This window comes from Sinohyriopsis cumingii, chromosome 14 (genome assembly GCF_028554795.1).
Source record: "Sinohyriopsis cumingii isolate HCF-2022 chromosome 14, ASM2855479v2, whole genome shotgun sequence".
Lineage (NCBI taxonomy): Eukaryota > Metazoa > Mollusca > Bivalvia > Unionida > Unionidae > Sinohyriopsis > Sinohyriopsis cumingii.
In genome coordinates, this window is record NC_142974.1 from 118,060,862 (window position 1) to 118,069,431 (window position 8,570).

The following is an 8,570-nucleotide window of genomic DNA, read 5'->3' on the forward strand; positions in this document are numbered from 1 at the left end:
TCTTCTGCAGCTAGAGAGATGGATGAAGAACAAAAGTTAGAATTAACTGTCATTCCAATGTCTGGTAAGCTAAATTTTATTTTTGCAAACATTTACCTTTTGCAATAATTATTTGAATAATTAGTAAAGAGGATTGTAGCCTTAAAGGATTATAACTTAGCATTTGTATGTTTTATCCACTTGACAGTAAAGTTGTGAGGATCTGTGGCGTTTTTACCCATTTTTCATTCATTCTACTCTCAGTATCTTAAAATGAATTTAACCTACACTGCTGAAAATTTATATGTGAATGTATCTCTGGAAGATTAACACAGCCATTCCCAAGTTTGATTATTGTGAGCTAATTTCACTCTTGAGTGACTTTTGTATTTTTTAATTTCTTACACTTTAAATATCTTAGTATTACAGCCAGAATTACTAAATCCTAGGTCAGTGTGATTGAATTTTTAAAAAAGTTGTGATTTTTGTGTTTTCAGTTATATATTCATAGTTGCCAAATTAGTGTGTCATTTTTTCCATATTTGTCCTAGATTTAGGACCTGAATATGGGTTAAGTTTTTTGTGTGCAAAAATACATTTGTTAATTTTAAAAAACTATATAAAATTTCCTTGCAATTTTCAGTTTAGAATGTGCACTCGGTAACATTCTGATATAAATGTATCACATGTCTATAGGAATACACTTCTACAATATGATTGGTTCATTTGAAATTGAGGCTACCATGCCTGTCTTTATCCACCATATTGGATTTTGCAAACAGCTACCACTGTCACTGTATCTCATCTTCATAATATTCAACTTCTAATCATGTTGAATAGGAAGGCAGAATATTCAGAATTTTCTCCAGGAAAGACAAGAAAGCAGAAGTGGAAAGACATGTGCCGTCTTATTTAGATTTATGAAACCATCTAGTAAAGGAGAAAACTACGTTTTGCAAATTATGTAATGTGATTTTGCTATTAGGCATGGAGGGGCCCATGAAATACAAGAGCATGAAAAAGCTAATAAACATCAGCTTCCTGCTTCATCATACATAACTCAGCCTGAACTTACAATGTATATAAAGATCATAGAGAACCTTGATGTAATTCAATCAAAATTCGGTTTATTTAATTTTTTTAGAAATTAACCTTCCTCTTTCAGTTACTAGTGTTGCTGGTGATTTATTTCGCACACATTTTCCATACTGTAAAATAGCAGAGGATGATTCATATGCCAGAACAAAAACAGTTCAGTAAGAAGATCACATAGAATTGAGATCATCAATGAAAGTTGGTACATTGGAATTGATAATGATTGGGAAAAAACCAAGGTGTGGAAAAGGCTCCTATAAACAGCCTGTGTCTGAGTGTGTTGCACTCTTGCACCTTCTGAATGGGCACCCACATGGAACATGGTGCCCGTCCAGAAGGTACAGTTGTGCAACACATGCATCTTTGACATTAAATAAGTATGAAAGTCACTCTCTTACTTTACTGATGGTTGAATATCTTGTAAATAGTTACATATGCATTAAAATTTTAAAAATCAGAATTTGTTCCTGAAAATCAGTATTTTTGTCACAAGCAGTCAATATTTTTGTCACAAGCAGTCAATATTTTTGTACTCAAGGGTTGGCAGCTATGTATAATAATTGCACCTTAAATATATTGAAGAATATTTCACCTTTACTCCTGAAAATTGGATGCAACTCAAGGAGTTACTATTCAATATCAAAACTTAGTGTGACCTGATTTTATGCTTGAGTGGCTTTTGAATTTTTGGCTATTTCTTTTTCAAATGTAGTATTATAAGTTGAAAAATGATTACTCTACTTCATCTAAAAAATATGCAGTATAATTTCACCATGTTTGACAAAATGCATTCTGGCATAGGAGTTTTTAAGATTTGGACAAATGATGCTGGTATGCTAATCCAGATTTCTTGATCATTAGCTCGTAAATTTTACTTTTGGGCTGATGTCAGCAAGGTGAGCATTGTCAGGCACAATTGTGTAAGTACATACAAGTTTCCATGTTTATCTCATTTTACATCCCCACATAAAAATTCCATAGTTGAAATACCTGTTCTGTCTAAACACTGTATCCATACAATATGATATTCTACCACCACCATTGCACCCCCACCCCCACAAGATCCCACTTGTAAAAGCTCTAAAAACTAATATCAGTGTTGAGAGCAAAGTGATACATCATGCTTACCCAGATGATATGGCAAGTTTGAAAGCAATAGGTTAGTTGAAAACTGTTAATTATACCAGATACAGGATCTGATATAGAAGATAAACATGCATGTCTTGACACAGAACTTTAATGCTGATACCTCAGGTGCCGATATCAGAGACAAGACATAATTGTACCATAGCAGGATAAAACCTTTATGGAACCATTATGTGTAAAGGAAGAATAAAACTTTATATATATGTAACGTATATAACATAATATAACATCCCATGGGATGCTGCTCTTCATTATTTGGCCAGTTTTTCAAAACTAAAAGCCACATAAACTTTAAAAAATGTCATTACTTTTTCCAAAGCATACCAAGAAATATGGCTGCTAACCCTTACAATTTGACTCTAAATCATAATAAAATGACCTTACAAATATGGACCTACATAATAAAAGCAGAACTTATGAAAATATGATAATCGCACTCAAATCTAGATACTAGCTTGTCCATGTTTGTTTTTGGATGAGTTTCATTCTGGATTCATTGGAGTTGATCAGGGAACCAGTGTGACATTACAGTAATACTTTAAACTGCCAGTATCAACATAATGTCTGCATGATCAAGCTGTTGCTTATATAGCATTTTCTAGAACTGGCATCCAACAAACAAAAATGCTTAGAAGACAAAAGGAACAATATTCTCTTGAAAGGTTTAAACAATCAGAATAGAAGTGTTCTTGAAAACAGACTGGAATGGCATCAATTACACTCTGGATTTGAGTATGTCTCATGAACACATCAGTTACATTGTAGATTTGAGTATGTCTCATGAAAGGCATCAATTACGCTGTAGATCTGAGTATGTCTCATTGAAGGCATCAGTTACATTATAGATTTGAGTACATCTCATGAAAGGCATCAGTTACACTAGATTTGAGTACGTCTCATGAAAGACATCAATTACACTGTAGATTTGAGTATGTCTCATGGATGGCATCAATTACATTGTAGATTTGAGTATGTCTCATGAAAGGCATCAATTACATTGTTGATTTTAATACATCTCATCAAGTTGAGAGATCTAGTAAGAAGCCTTTAAGCTTCATAGGTTTTTTGCTGCAGTTTCAACTAGACTGAGTGGTAAAGAAGGTCTCAGTGTACTTGACAAACTTTAAGATTGAATATAATGTTTGACTTCATACCATTAGTCCACATGGCCTCATATAGTTGCTTACAATTTACATGCACACATGTACTATAAATACATGTATATAAAAATGGAGTAGCTTGAATTTCAGCATCGATTCTTAAATAGGTTATATAAAAAAGGGCAAAGGGGAAGACATATCCTCCCTTTTATTTTGTATATAAAGAAAATTGCAGGGAGCTTTATGAAAAAACTATCAGTTTCAGATCACACTTCTTTGGGTGAGAGATTGAGATTAATTAAGCAAATTTTCAGTTTAAGTTCTTTCTGCAGAGTAGATATGACATTTTGTTTTATAGTCTGTGGGATAGCATTAAAATTTGCTGATATCTTTCTTTCCCAGAGAGGATCAGAAGTCTGATTATTATAACTAGATGGCATAAATGTGTTTTGAAAAATATAAATATTGTTTTGCAAACCATTCTTGAATATTTTGTCTATTCTCCAATTAAATAATAAACACAGAGAATAATAAATCATTACTCAATACTTTTCACTTTAAACAAATTACATCTGAAGTGGAATACTTTAATAGAGGGAGAGAGAGAGCAAGAAGAGAGATGCTTTGTTTGTGTTTTAAGTGGCTGAAAGTTAGCAGTATGTATTGACAATACACATCTGATGCTAAATTATTGTAGTATTTTCCTAACTTAAGCTGTATTACACTAAAATGTTACATTTTCCAGGAATGTTGGAGAACACAAACTGCACCATTAGTTGTGCAGACAGATGCAGAACAGATTAAAATATGCAGCTTAATAATTTGTTAACTTCCAACTGATCGATATAGAAAAAAACAGACATTTTAATGATTTTTCTTCTGTTTATTGAACTTAATTAATAAATCAAGCATTTGTAATGAACTGATGTGTTAGTGATTAATGATTATTGATTTACGATCCAACTCTAATATCATCATGTTTTATTTTTTAGTCAATTTACAGTGCTCAGAGTTTTTTAGTTTTGCATCTGCACTGTTTGGACTTTATTTATAAACTGTCTTGAATCCATAATTTAAAAAAAAAGTTTTGATTAAGAAGTAATGATACAAGTTAAGATGGCAGTGGTAAAATCTGTCTATTGCATAAACACTGTTGTATAACAGCAGCTCCCAAACTGCTTCAAGATACATACTTGTATACAAAGTGGTACTTCTTTTCAATACCTGCCATAAGGCAGAGCAGATCAGATTGTGATGTTGTCTATCCATTTGTCTGTAAAATAACTTTTGTTCCCCACCATCTACAGTTTCAGGCTGAAAAATGTAACGGTCAAGGTCACTGTCACTGATAAAGGGAAATGATTTATGCACAATACTTAGAGTTTGCCACTATATCAGATAGCTTGCACTTGGCGTATAGAAGAATCCAATCAGCTTTGGATCAAAAGGGTTAAGGAAGCACCCTTTCAATTTCAGGGTAAAAGTTCAAAGCTTAATGTCACTGTGAATGAAGCAGAATGTTTCTTGCACAGTAATTCAAGTTCTCCATCATCAACATTACAAGTTACCAAACTTTGTGGATTAAGCTTGGACTTGAGGTAAGGAAGAATCCTATCAATTTAGGATGAAAAGATCTAATGTCAAGGTCACTGTGACTGCAAGAAGAAAAATGGGGTTTGAACAATAACTCAAGCTCTCCAACATCAACAGTTACCAAACTCTTTGAATTGCTTGCACCTTGGGTACAGAAGAAGTCAGTGTTAAAAGATCAAAGATCAATGTTGTTGTTATGGGTTTAACACCATTTTTCAGCACATTATAGGCTATAAATGGTAGCCAGTATGTTTGGTGGAGGAAGAACTTGGGAAGAACCAGCAATTCACAGAAAGCTACTGGAAAGCTTTCACACATACCCATTTTGACTGAACCTGAGACTTGAACCCACACAGATAGAAGTGAGATGTCACTGATCTGTTGACCACTTAGCCACACAGTACCATGGAAGATCAGTGTCATCTGACTGAAAGAAGAAAAATGGATTCTGCACAATAAATAAGCAGTCTATCATCTACAGATACCAAAATTTATGGATGGCTTGCAGTCAGGGTACAGAAGAAACCTATTGATTTTAGCATTCAGAGGTCAAGGTCATTGTGACCAAAAGAATAAATATGGTTTCTGCACCATACAATTAGTTCTAAATGACAAACCTCAAACTTTGTGGATGACATGCACTTAGGGTTGTTCAAGGTCAAGGTCACTGACTAAAAGAAAAACAACATGGTTTCTGCACAGTAACATTTGTTCTAAATCACAGATCTTGCCCAGACTTTGTTGATACCTTGCAGTGAGAGTAAGGAAAAGTCTATTAATTTTGAGGTGAAATGGACAAAGGTCAGAGTCACTCTGAAAGAATATAACTTCGTTTATACACAGAAATATGTCATCTACATAGGGACTGTTAACATGTGACAACTTGTATCATCATTGAGTGGACTCTTCCATTAGTTAAGAAAACAATACTAGTAATTGGCAAATATGTTTATGTTTCTTTTTTCTTCCAGCCACTTTACAGTTGCTTTGAATGTTGCCACACAATGAAGTGCACATATGCTATCCAAGATAAGAACTCACCATTTTATTTTTTAATGGTTACCTGGAAATTTGTGAACAAATATTACCAGCAGCTCAATTACCTTGAAAAAAAATTCTTGCTTTGATGATTAGAATGAAAGAACATGTATATTATACAAGTCGATAAAAATAAATTATCTTGAGGTAAATGAAAATAATATTCTGGTTTGAAAGAAAACCTATGGTGTCCCCTCACCCCAAAATTAAATGGTGAGTTCTGTACATCCTCCAGTCCAGCCACTCCATAGCACTTCCACACCAAGGATATTTGTACAAACTAGAACACATCTTCAAGATGGCAGCCATATGAAATACAAGTCAAAATGAGTAGGCACCATTTTCATTTAGGACAAACTAGACATTATAAGAAGTCTTCTGGTGTAAGCCCCATGTTGAAATAACCATTCAAAAAGAATATTGACAACATTTTCAAGATGGTAGCCATATGAAATACAATTCAAAAACAACAGGCACCATTTTAATTTAGGACCAATTAGATCTTATTACTTCAAGATAGGAAACTATAACAAGATCTTCAAGATGATCACTCTGGTTGTTATTTTCGGTCTCAGATTGGCACCATTTTCATCTAGTACATTATGAGAAGTCTTTCGGCAAAATTCGGACATAATGTATGGATATAAATGATGATGATGGTGAAAATAAGTTTTCAAATGTAGAAAGAATAGTATAAAAAGCATTAGGAAAAAATACTATAAAGAAAAATCCAAATCTACAAACGGTGTACCAAAAAGATGAACTATAAAATGTCATGGCATTGCACTTCTGTAAAATGGTAACAGTAAATCATATAAAACCCTTAATAAATTAATCAAAATGTGTTATATAAACAGCAATCTCTCAACAAACAGAAAAGATTTTCTCCATTGGTGCATTTTGAGAATGTTCTGCCATTGAGTTCACATCAAAATACTTCTGTCTCACAGGGTAAAAGTTGTTGCACTCAACAAGGATGTGTTCCAAATTCTGGTCAAAGTTTACTATGTGGTCATCACCAAAAAACTTCTTATGTCTTCTATTTGAACCTAAAAGAAAATGGTGCCAATCTTATATTCAGTATGGGGGCGCTTACCAGTTATTGTGTCCTTTTGAGAGAGTGATGTATGTAAGGTGAAGTTGTTTGCATTTAAAATATGCACAGTGGAGAGAATGTTGGCATACCTCTATGTTACTTTTTTTAATGTGGCTGACATTTCTTTGGATATTGTACTTTTGGAAATTGTACATGATCTAAGCATACTGCTAACTCAAATGACTGCTCCCTTGTGCTCAAAAAATAAGCCTGAATTAGTCTAAAGTACACTATCCGTCACAGCTATTAAAATAGGGAAAATTAATTTTGCCAGACTAGACAATACCAGCTCCTGAAAGTGCAATGAATGAATTACCAAATATATAAATGTGAAAAAAAGTTAGCAGCTCTTTTTTATACAATTTACCTCTGAAGTTCAAGAAGTAAAAATGACCAAGTGGAGCTGGCACTTTTTCGAAAGATGCACATCTGGAGTAAGGCCAAGCTGTGTACTCTATAACCCATATTACACCCATCAATAATACATCAAAATTAAACGAAATTGAAGGTTCTTTGAATTATATGTAAGAGATACAAGATTTTTTTTAAATAGCCAGTATAACCAGAGAGGAAAAGCCAGGGAAATTCTTTTTCTTTAAAATTCTAACCCTATGCAAAATATGAAACTGTACCGTGTCACCTTAAAACAAATATAAAAAGGTATGCAATTATTCTTCTTATTTTAATATCATTATGTATGATGTTCTGATTAAAATGGTAGATTAATATTGATATTTAACATGAAAATAAGCTAGTTATACTCATTTTGCTCTTGCTTACATAATTTGCCATGAGGCACGTTTGTGTGAGTAGTGACCTTAATTATGGGGAAATTAGAAGTCTTAGAATATAGGAGTAGAGTCAACTTAAATTTAAAACTGTTACATTAAGTTAAAGATATATATAGTGAAAATGTTTGTTTTCATTTATTTGCAATGAAGTTAAAAATAAATGAAGAAATAGCGAATTCGCTTCTTCCATAATAAACAATAGGCAAATAGTTTACCCTTTGACCTTTAACCTTTATGAACCTCGTCTGTTCCATCCTTTTCAAACTGTAAAATTTGTTGTTGACATCTCAGGAATAATTCTGGCTACTTTCATGTTCTTGTCTTTCAGCATATTATTGTTTGCTATGTTGACTGAATGTAATGTGCATTTTTAAAATAGGTCTTTTTAAAATAGCCAGTATAATCAGTGAGGAAAGCCAGGGAAATTATTTTTCTTTAAAATTCTAACCCTATGCAAAATATGAAACTGTAGAGTGCCACCTTAAAAGTCTTATCATGGATGCCTACAAATCCTTTTTGTTCTTTAGAGCATTTATAACCAAGATTAGATTATGGGATGGTCTGTTTTCCATCATCCAAAATCTTTGTTGCATGCCCATTACCCTGTTAGCAAATGTTTGTTACTGCTTCTCCTCCTAACCTGCTTGGAGGATTGCTATGAAACTTTATGCTCATTCTCATTGCTTGGTCTAGATGGTCCAAAAGAGTGCCACTTTAACATTTCAATATGGT